Source organism: Solanum dulcamara, chromosome 3 (genome assembly GCF_947179165.1).
Source record: "Solanum dulcamara chromosome 3, daSolDulc1.2, whole genome shotgun sequence".
NCBI classification, from domain to species: Eukaryota; Viridiplantae; Streptophyta; class Magnoliopsida; order Solanales; family Solanaceae; genus Solanum; species Solanum dulcamara.
The window spans coordinates 2209890-2221364 of record NC_077239.1 but is presented as its reverse complement, the minus strand read 5'-3'; the positions used below and the strand labels follow the sequence as shown (position 1 = coordinate 2221364).

General features: G+C 30.6%; 1 long non-coding RNA gene across 3 annotated transcripts; it reads left to right on the top strand.

Moving 5' to 3' along the window:
- Positions 1-5097: 5097 nt before the first annotated feature.
- On the top strand, positions 5098-7575 carry LOC129881424 (uncharacterized). Of its 3 annotated transcripts, none has more exons than XR_008765575.1 (3): positions 5098-5299; positions 6190-6240; positions 7328-7575. It is a non-coding gene; the product is annotated as an uncharacterized LOC129881424 (long non-coding RNA). The 3 variants fall into 3 exon arrangements; XR_008765577.1 differs by having other exon boundaries at positions 6866-7575; XR_008765576.1 differs by having other exon boundaries at positions 6809-7575.
- Positions 7576-11475: the final 3900 nt, after the last annotated feature.

Sequence of the window (11475 nt, the reverse complement as noted above, 5' to 3'; positions counted from 1 at the left end):
CTATTTTATATTATCTGATTTTTTTAAAGAAAAAATATTATTCAAAATAATTAAATTATTCAAAGTTCAAAAAAATATTTGAATTTTTTTTCATGTTTATCCTTTTCATTAATAAAGTTTGTAATTTTCTAGGTGTTAAATTACACTACTTACAAAGTTATATTCTAATAAAAGACTTCTTATATTTATAATTTCACATTTAATCTTCTTTATGAGGTTGATTAAATAAAAGGGTAATAGAGGATAATATGGTTTAATTTTTGTCGTTGAATGTTTTTCTTAATATGTGTGCATTATCTTAAAAATTCAACTAATATGAAATAGAGGGAGAATAAAATAGTAGTGGAATGAATAAGATTCTTTCATGTTTAATCAAAGGTCTTGAGTATGAGTCCTGTATATGAAAAAAAAAAAGTATATATTAGAAGAGGTTTTCCTCTTAAATATGTCTCACATGACATGAATCTAAATTAATCAAGACCTTAATACAAATATCAATTACCAAGTACGAAATTAAAAATAATACTCTAACTTGATATACTCTATTTGAGTATTTGACACAACACCGCATAAAACAAGAAGACTTCATTACTTAAACATATTTACTCACTGCATTTTTTAAAGACGTTAACTCCATATTAATAAATTGAGGGTATAATAGAAAGAAAAAAATTAGCATTCCTTGATTTGTCAAACATAATAAGTAAAAAGGAATATCGAATTAGAAAATATTTAACAAATAAATAACAACGGAAGAAGTATGTCTCACATGGCACGAATCCAAATTAATCAAAATTTTAATACGAATATCAAACACCAAGTAGGAAATTAAAAATAATAATATTTCCCTCTCGATCTCTAACTTGATATACTCATCTATTTGAGTATTTGACGCAACACGGCATAAAACAAGAAGACTTTATTAATTAAAATAACAAAAACTTCTAAATGAAATCATTAATGACGTTCTAATCCATGGTTTTGATTAGATAAACACTCAATTGGAATAATATTTCAAAAAATAGCATGATGACACTTATATAAAAGTCCTTAAGTTTTTCAATGTCCAAAAGTTATCGTAGAATAATTGTGATCCTTTTATTCTTTATCAAAATTATATATCACGACTTTGAGAGAAAATAATTTTTTGTTATGAAGCGTTTTACCCCCTCCCTTTTAGTAGGCCGTCTCGATACAAATTTAGATAATATCAATTTCTATTATATATATATATTAATCGCCCCAAAAAAATCATTATAATTAAGTACTCCCTCTGCTCCAACTTTAACGACACAATTTCTTTCTTAGATTCTGAAAAAATAATGTTTTTTTTCTTTTAATAGTTATTTAATTTAGCATCTCCGATTTAGCTTAATGACATGACTTGTCATGACCTCACAGCCACCATTTAAAAGTAAAGACACGTGAAATCGCTCATTTACTAAGATAACTTTGATTTGCATATATTTAATTTACATACCAAAAGATTTTTTTAATTTTTAAAAAATTGTGTACAATCAAATATGATTACATAAAATGTGATGGAAGGTTTATTATTCGTGATTGTATATAGAGAATATTATCAATATTCATTTTTTTTGTGTGTGTAATTATTTTGTACCTGAAATTTACTAATTTAATTAATTTGAATATTGCATTAACCTTAAAAAAAAGATTTATTTTTAAAATTCGGATTCAAAATATCGCTAGTGATCTCTATTAAAATAAATTTATTCTCAAATTTGAGATATTACAAAATAATTCATTCTCGAAACTCGAATTTGAGACGTTAGAATCGTTGATGATTTATTTTTTTATGCGATGTAGAGCATGAATCAAGCTCAGGCGGCCACCGTTTTGTAATTATTTTATCAATTTTATTTGGCTATACGTTTCCAACACATAAAAAGGTAGAGTGCAACTATAGAAAACCTTTTGAATATTTGAAAAATGAAATGTCAAATTATTTGAGTTTACTATTTGGGGTCAGAATTCTGCTTCAAAGTTTCATGAAAGTGACAGGTAGAGATTGGTTTTGATTTAGGTTTAGTTTTATTTTTGAAAATTAGGCTCGAGATCTAATTTTGAGAATAAAATTATCTTTATTAGAAAGTATTTTATTTTTCTAAAATATAAAAATTTTCGATATGATTGACCTTAAATTGGATGTCGAATATCTGATGAGAAACAAACAAAAAATAAAAAGGGAGAGAGACTCAGAGAGAGTAAAGGGTTGATTCAAGCGCAAGTGTTCTTTGGAGGCCACCATTTAAATTTTATCCATATTTTTAAAAATTATGTAAATATAGCTCTTGAAAAATTATCCTTCAAAGTAATGTTAAACTCTGTCGAATTTTTGCTTATATATTGCTCAATCTTACAGATCAAACATTAGATTGTCGTCTAATTAACATTTGTAATGACTTACAATATTGTTTACTGTCGTCTAACATTTTCTCAAGAGTTTTAATTTGCTCAAAAAGAATCTTTAAACCAATAATCTAAAAAGTAAAGAAACTATAGAAGAAATTAAAAAATAGACCACTCTCTAGTTTCTTCTATCTTTCATTGCCCAGGCCCAAAACAAAATTCCTAGCCCAATATATCTACATTGGCAGCCCAAAAGCCCATAAAATTCCTACTCTTCCATGTTGATTTATTTTTTGTAGCCCAAAAGAAAACACTTGTGTTACTTTCAACAAATGATCTTCAAATAATAACAAACATATTTTTCTGGATTTCTCTATTGGTGTCCTGTATTTGCATTGAGGATTCGATTAATCTGAATTTACGTCACATAAAGTTCATTTAAGGGAGAAACGCTCCCTAACAGATTTTTTACATACCCAATATAATATTCGAACACGAAATCTATGAATAAGGATTGAGAAATCCTATACATCCCACTGCAACCTTCATTGATAACAACCTTTGTCAAATATTAATATGGTGCTAGTAAAACTTGGGCCGACTTTGACCTATTTCAAGGGAGTTGAATAGAAGCCCACTAAGCCCAACAATTGGGCCCAGACATAGTTGGCCCAATGCCCCAATAAACCCTCTGGTTGATTTACGTAAATGTCTCTTTTTTAGACCTTCATTTAGATTTTGTCGATATTTTAAAAAAATTGTGCAAATGGAGAGAAAATGACTCTTCCTGACAATGTTAGACTCAGGTTTCATGCTTGTTCATATATTTCTCAACCTTAAAAGACAAAATATTAGATTGTCATCTAAGTTTTGCAATAACTTATAAAACTTACATAGAGATCTAACGTTTTCTCATAAGATTTCAGTTTCGTCAAAATAGATTTTTAGACTATGGTCTCAAAGATCCATTAGTTGTAACTAGTGAGAGAAACACTACCATCTCTAATTTCCAACAAACATCATGGCTCGTCAATAAAGAATTTCTTATGGAAAGTTCGTTGGCAATCTTACCGACAAGCCAAATCGAAAATACTTTACAAGAACAATTTTATGTTGCTAATATATCCTTACTACTTTGGCTTTTTTAAAATTGAAAATATTAATAAAGATATATAGCAACAGAAAAGATTGTTTTTTTCCTTCTCAAATAATAAGTTATTTGTCCTTTTCAGTTTTACCAAAACCCTACAGAATTACTAAAATTAATTAATTGTCTTACTCTTACAAGGTAAACAATTGTCAATATTAGTTTTCTGTTTTATTATATTGTAAATGTAACTTTATCTTAAAAAGATTAGCTGTCTTTATCTAATCCAATCACTATTAGTGACGACATTGACCGTGTAACTTTACAAACATCAAAGTTTAAAATCAATTACTATTATTTATTTAAGAAACTTTCTTTATAAACAACAATATTAAAAAAAATCATCACAAAACTTTTTTAAAATAATTGTGAAAATTGTCCAATCGCCACATAGGACTATTCATTCGTCCTTAGCCAAAGATTTCACCTTGGAAATGAAAATCCTGTTAAAAGGTGACTAGATTCGAAGCCAGGACTTCGAAAACAAATTTTCAAATTTTTGTATGTGTATGTACGTATATAAAGTAATGATGGACCTATATACACAATTCTTATTATTTTTTTATATAGAGAGTATAATTTTTTGATGAAGGACATAATTACCAATTGACCACCCTATATGTAGTTGTTACCTGTTTGCAATAAATTTTTGTAGTGTTAAAAATTAATTGCAATCAAAATAAATAAATAAATAAATTATTTTATTGATTAATCTTTGTGAGTACAATTTCATTGTTCTCTTGATTCTTTTCTCCTAATATGTTTTCGTAATTCGATGACCGGCAGTAGCATATTTTTCGAATATAGAAGGATGTAGACTTCCTTGAGATGTGTTTGATCTCCGAAAAAGTCAGAAAGCAATTCGTCGTTTCAAGTCGATCTCCAGCAAGAACTCCGTTGACCACTCCTTCGAAGAACTATGTAGTTAGTGTTGTAGTTTTTCTCCAATGCTTGCAGAATGTCCTCAGAAAATTATATATACCCTCCTATTTATAGTTTTAGGAGGAAAACAGTCCAAATATGGATGAACTCTTTTACCTTCTTCTGATTGGTTCTTGTAAGTTTTCAAGCTTACCACAAATACTATACGATAAGGTTATTTTTTGATTAGTTGTTGGACTTTGACCAGGATAGCCACATCATTTGAACACGTGGCATCCTTTTGTTGGTCTTTAACTTGACTGGAATGCCCAGTCATCTTGACACGTGGCATGAACTTGGGTCTCAAGATGAAATGAACTTTGGACTTAAATTAATAAAATTGTTATATCCCATATTTTTTTTAATTTCCACAATAGGACATTTTTGGGATAACGGTAACAAGTCAAGGGCAAAACTATGTTTGATTTTATTGGATACATAATTCTTATGACTAAATTGGGATTTGGAAATATTGGAAAAGTTTAAGGGTAAAATTGGAATTTCACATGTGGAAATACTACAAAAGGTTAAGGACAAAATTGGAATTTCAACTTGAGAATATTAGAAAAGGTGAGGGGCAAAATTGAAATTTTACATGGGAGTCATCATCCAATTCTTAGAAGATTCAAGAGAATTGGAGAAGACACAAGTGAGAAAAATTGAGGAAAACAAAGAAGAAGAAGAAAATCGGCTAAGGAAAAAAATAGGGAGAAAATTAAAATCTTGCTCCAAAAAATATTTTCTCCTAGTATTTCTACTAATTCAAGGATCCTCTACAACATGATGAAGTTATTTTGGAAGATAGGAGCCTTGTTTGGTTGATTGAGTGTCATGGTTAAGTGAAGAAGTTAGAAGGAAAAGGTAAGAATTAATCCAATTTCTTTGTGTTATGAAGTTTGTTGATGTTGTAGTAAGTAGGGGTGTGTAGAATTTAAGGAAATATGAAAGTTTGTATGGTAATATGGTGCCATGTATACATGTTCTTATATGAGTAAGATTTACTCAATTTTTGTGTAGTATTTTTGGTGTAGTATTTGAATAGTAGTATGATAAATATTTGATGTTGAAAATGGAAGTTGGATGAAATTAATTGAAGTTGGAAATATGGGTTAGGTGATGAGATGAAAAAAATTAAGGTTGTATAGCTTGTTAATTATTGTTGTGATTCTTGGAACATAAGGAAAGCTTAAATGGTTTAAGTTGGTATTAAAATGGATTGTAGGGAATTATGTATTTTTAGTATGATTTTATAATATTATGGAAGTAAAGTTGTTCAAGTATGGATTGTTGTTGTTGATTATGAAGGTGAAAGAAGAAAATGAATTTGATTATGAAGTTGAAAGAAGAAAATGAATTGTAATAGTTTTGTTGCATTTATGGAATTTTTGGGTGAAATATGGAATTGAGGAATAATGGAATAGCTTACTTGGAATATTTTTCACCTATGTTTGAATGAGTTTAAATTAGTTATGAACATGAAATATTCATATTTATTTGGAAATACAAAGTTGGGTTGAAAGTTATTGCATTAGTTGGAAAAGAAATCAATTTATGTTATGGTGCGTTTTAAATTGATTGTTGATGGTATCAGTGTTGTTGTTGGCTTGGTTGTTGATATAGTGTTCGAGTTGTAATCTCGGGGTTGTCATATATATAAGGGAGATGCTGCCGAAATTTTTGTAGACAAATATTGGTAGAATTGAATTTTTAAAGTCTTGTGAATAGTAATTGATAAATGTGACCAATTGTAGATTTTGGAGGAAACGGGAGTTGAATTTGGACAAACGTGAAAAGCCGATAAGGTATTTAAAGCTTTACATTTTCTTCTCTTGGCATGTCCTAGATGTAATAGGAGTGAATACGAACCTCGGGGATCACTCTACTCTTCGAAATCGACGCTCGAAAATTTCCCTTTTCTATTCAATAGAATTGAATTAGGTAATTATGAATAGTTTTGGAAAAATTGTCTAAACTTCTAGATTTTGCACAAATGATTTCCGAATACCTTGAAACTCTTCTAAATAATGTTATGAAGTCTAACACACGTGATTTGTATACGCCACTTCATTTGATCGAGGTGGGACCCACTATTCTGAATTTTTCTTCGTTATTCCATTTGAATTACGGTAGGTAGAATTTGAAAGAAACTCTCTTCTATGCTTTCTAATATTATATGAATAATTATTCCGTTAATTCCCATAATATATTTGGAAGTACGGAGATGATTCGGAAAATACTATTTTTACGTAGACTATTGTGATATTGGAAGTACTTGTACTATTATTATTATTCAAGTTTCCTTTTATGATTTGTTATCGAAATTATGCCATCGAATCTGTATAAATGTTTTGTAATTTAAATTGCATTTAGTTTCTCACTACTCCACTCGTGGATGCCTCATTGCTTCTTTTACTGAGTCTGGGCCAGGATATGTTTTCGTGCGTATTTCTCTGCATTGTTCGCCGTGTCCCGACGTGAGGGGGCAGGTATGACATGTACATGGGGTGGTAAATGTTATGCCACAGAGTTATGCTGTGCCATGTTCATATATGTTTGTGATATAATATGATTTGATATGGCCATCTGATATGATATGATTTGTTACGGAGATATTTCCTACTCTGGTGTTATGCTGTGTCGTGGGTGCCGATGATGGGAGGGCAACCACACTTTGTTCACCGAGTCCATAATGGGGTCGGATATGACATATATCTGTGCATATATGGTTTGAGATTTTGATAAGCATTTTGAAATTCTAAACGTTGATTTCTTGTTTTACATATACTATTCAGATTATGATTTTATATATTACAGTGCATGCTTTACATATTCGGTACATTTTCCGTACTGACCCCCTTTCTTCGGGGGGGCTGCGTTACATGCCCGCAGGTACCGAAGTTCGATTTGCTGATCCATCTGTTTAGGATATTTGTTGCGTCGTTGATAGTGCTCCCTTGTTCGGAGCTTGTATTTTGGTACTGACTTTATCTCAGTATATTTGGATATTTTGGTCAGGGGTACGACGGGGCCCTGTCCCGTCATATGACTATGCTATCATCTGTAGAGGTCTGTAGACAGAGTTATGTTGTGAGTTTTGTATATATGGTTTGGGTTTTGTGTGTTTTGTGGCGGCCTATCATCCCTCGTGCCTACATCTATTTTTTTGATCTATTTAGCAATTTTTTTAATCACTATCTTTGTTTATTCGGTTAAAAGGCTAATTTGGGATAAGTGTACGTTTGGGTGCTCAATTCGGGCACCAGTCAAGGCCTACGGGGTTGGGTCGTGATAAAAGTGGACTTATTCATTTGTGAAACCCAAATTAATTATTCAATCCAAGCAAATATAAATTTAATTCAAATTTGATATGAATTAAATCCAACAAAATTTATGTGTCTACAATAGGTACGTCATTAAGTACTTTTCCTTAATAAGACACATATAGAGCCCGTTTGGATTGACTTTAAGTTGGTCAAAACCAATTTAAAGCCCTTTTTCAGCTTTTGGACGTGTTTGTCTAATGCCAACTTTAAACCAGAAAGTTCTTAAAGTCAGTCAAAAATGAAAAGTTAAGATTCCTAACTTTTTTTTCCTAAGTGCTTAAAGTCATTTTCTTTGACCATAGAAATTATTTTTATATCCCTTATATTTTAATTAAATTTCCAAACTACCCTTTCTATTCTTTTAACTCTAAAATTCATATAATTTTCCTCATTTAAGCACTTTTATCCAAACACTCAACTGCTTATTTATAAAAATAACTTTCAGTACTTTAAATTTCTAAAAGCACTTCATACATAAAAGTTATTTTTTTAAGCCCATTCAAACGGGCTCATAGTGTCAATCTAAATTAATCAGAATAATAATTTTCGAATATGGGACGTTTAAAATAAGGCTTACGTTAGAAAGGATTATTCATGAACCTTTAAATTTCAACCCTTTCATTTTCAATGAATTATTTAATGAGATTCCATGAATTATTTTGTCTCCAATAGAAAAAGATTCCATGAATCACTTTCTCCAATCAAACACGTAATTTTGTAACACATCATTTTCATTTTCTAGGAATTGTCCCCAAAAATATTAATACGTCACGTTATTGCTAATCAATCAACTTGATTATATTGCAATAAGTCCGAAAAAATAAATTGCTCACAAATTTGTGTGTATTTTATCTCTATTGAAGAAAGATGTTATTTCCTCTTACCCAAAGATAATAACATTTCTATTTAATTTTTTGTGGATAAAGGAGTTAAATAATTGTGCTATTTAGTCTTGTAAGGATAAAAAAAAGTTTAATTTTTCTAAGATTTTTCAATATTTTGAAATATAAAAACTTTATATATGATCGTGGTATATATTTTCTTCTTTTGTTATTGACCAAGTTGAAAGGGGTATTTACCTAATTACTTTGTACAATAATTTAACCTTATTAGTTAAAATTAAAGTGAATAAATTTCACGGAGAATTCGATCTTTGCTCAGATAAGAATGATATATGGTGGCATATTTAACTCATGCAATTCAGACGGAAAATGGTGTTTTCAATAGCGAATAGTGAATAACACGTAAAATCCTATTCTTGAAAGAAAAACAAGAACTGAAAATGGTTGTTAATATTCAGTAGTCGAGGAGCAAAAAGAGGAATTTGTCTGAAGAAGGGCTCGCAACGGATTAGGATGAGAAGAATAGCTTATCAAGGCGATAAATTAAATAAAATATGATCAGTCACACAATTTTCCTTGAACAAAGTTCAACATGGCTCATCATCTCATGGACTTATCTAAAGATTAATTGTGCGCCACCACATCAATTGATCGAGTATTTATTGCCATCAAAGTTTATATGGTTCTTTTTTGTATACGCATCCCGAAGCTATAGATAAAGTAATTGTCTCATAAATTGGCAAAGGCACTAAGTCGAGCCCTACACTATTACTCTGTCATTTTCATATTTGTCTCGTTGAAGCATTGACTTTAATATCAATTTTTTAGGTAAAACCTCCCAAAATTACTCTTAATATCACTTGTATATTTCGTTTTAGGGCAAACTTACGGTCTTATCTTCAAAAGGCCTCACATTATTAAAATTATTCGACACTTAATAAGTAGTCCCTCTATTCCAAAATAATTGAATTGTTGGAGTATTTTTTTAGTATTCAAAATAATTAAATTGTTCACTTTTCAAGATAAATATTGCATTTTTTCCCTTCAATTTTACTCTTCATTAATGAAAATTTTAAGGTTGAGCTCCAAGAATGAATTAAATGAATATTGAGAGGTTAGATGGAGTTTGAAAAGGACAAAAATGGAAAAGCGTAACTAATTCATATTCTTTGAAATATAAAGGCAAACTCGATAGCTGAGTTTGAATAATAAAGGCATGCAATGAATATGACGAACACAAAAACTTGTGATTTTTTTTAGCCGTACACACTTTAAACTCATGCGGACCAGGAGTAACATGCATTTTAGGCTCGTGTGTTAAGGAGCGTTTCAACTTGAAGCTTAGGCTCGTGCATCGAGAAGCATTTTGGGGAAGAATTCCATTAGTGTAAATGTCCTTATAACCATTTGTGATGAAGCATTAATGTACTTCGATTTGGTGTTGGATTTTATGCTTTTGCATATTTGAAGTTGATTAACACTTGATCTTGTGTTGACTTTCGAAAGTAGCAATTTAGAACTCCTTTGATGCTTTTGTCTTTTGTGTGCGACCAAAGTCCAAGTATCATCATTCTTGTCATTAGAGAAATTATGTATCTTGAGTGAGTTTGTTGTTTTCTTCAAGGTAGAAACTTCAACTGTTCAATGTTTCCAAACTGTAGCATGATGACTCCTTCTTCAAGTTTTGGTGATGACACAGGACGCATAGGTCATAAAACTCTTGAAATTGAACCCTTATTATAGTCAAGCTCGACACTGACATGATTTACATCAGCTTCCTCACCATTGTAGATACATAAATTTTATTGGATTTAATTCATATCAAATTTGAATTAAATTCATATTTGTTTGGATTGAATAATTAATCTGGGCTTCATAAATGAATAAGTCCATTTTATTAATTCAAGTCCAAAGTTTATTTCATCTTGAGGCCCAAGCTCATGTCACGTGTCAAGATGACTGGGCATTCCAGTCAAGTTAAAGACCAACAAGAGGATGTCACTTGTTCAAATGATGTGGCGATCCTGGTCAAAGTCCAACAATCAATCAAAAAGCAACCTTATCATATAGTATTTGTGGTAAGCTTGAAGACTTATAGGAACCAATAGAAAAAAGGCAAAAGAGTTCATCCACATTTGGACTGCCTTCCTCCTACAACTATAAATAGGAAGGTTATATAATTTTCTGAGGACATTCTGCAAGTATTAGAGAAAAGCTACAACACCAACTACATAGTTCTTAGAAGGAGTGGTCAACGGAGTTCTTCCTAGAGATCGACTTGAAATGACGAAGTATTTTCTAACGTTCCCGGAGATCAAACACATCTCAAGAAAATCTACATCCTCATATATTTGTGAAATACGCTATTGTCAGTCCTTGAATTACAGAAATATATTAGGAGAGAAGAATCAAGAGAACAACGGAATTGTACTCACAAAGATTCATCAATAAAATTACTTTTTCTTTTATTTATTTTGATTACAGTTAATTTTCAGCACTATAAAAATTTATTGCAAATAAATTTGGCACGCCCAGTGGGACCAATTTTGCTCTTCATCTCTTCCTCCTGCAAATCTAAGAACTACAAATTCAACTACTGCAATGAACTGCAAAGAAATCAATGATGCTTCATGTAAGACAAATCTCAGAACTAGCAACATAAATAAATCAGAGTTCTACATTTCTTTGGAGAAAGTCAGATCTCATACTACGACTTCTAAGGAAAAAATCCATTTCTTTCCATCAGATGAAATCACTGAAACTGACTTCAACTATGAGAATTTTATAGATTTGACAGATTTAATTACCTGAACAATGATCGACGTCATGATGACTGATGTAGTCAACATCGACGAACAACTTGTTTGTCACG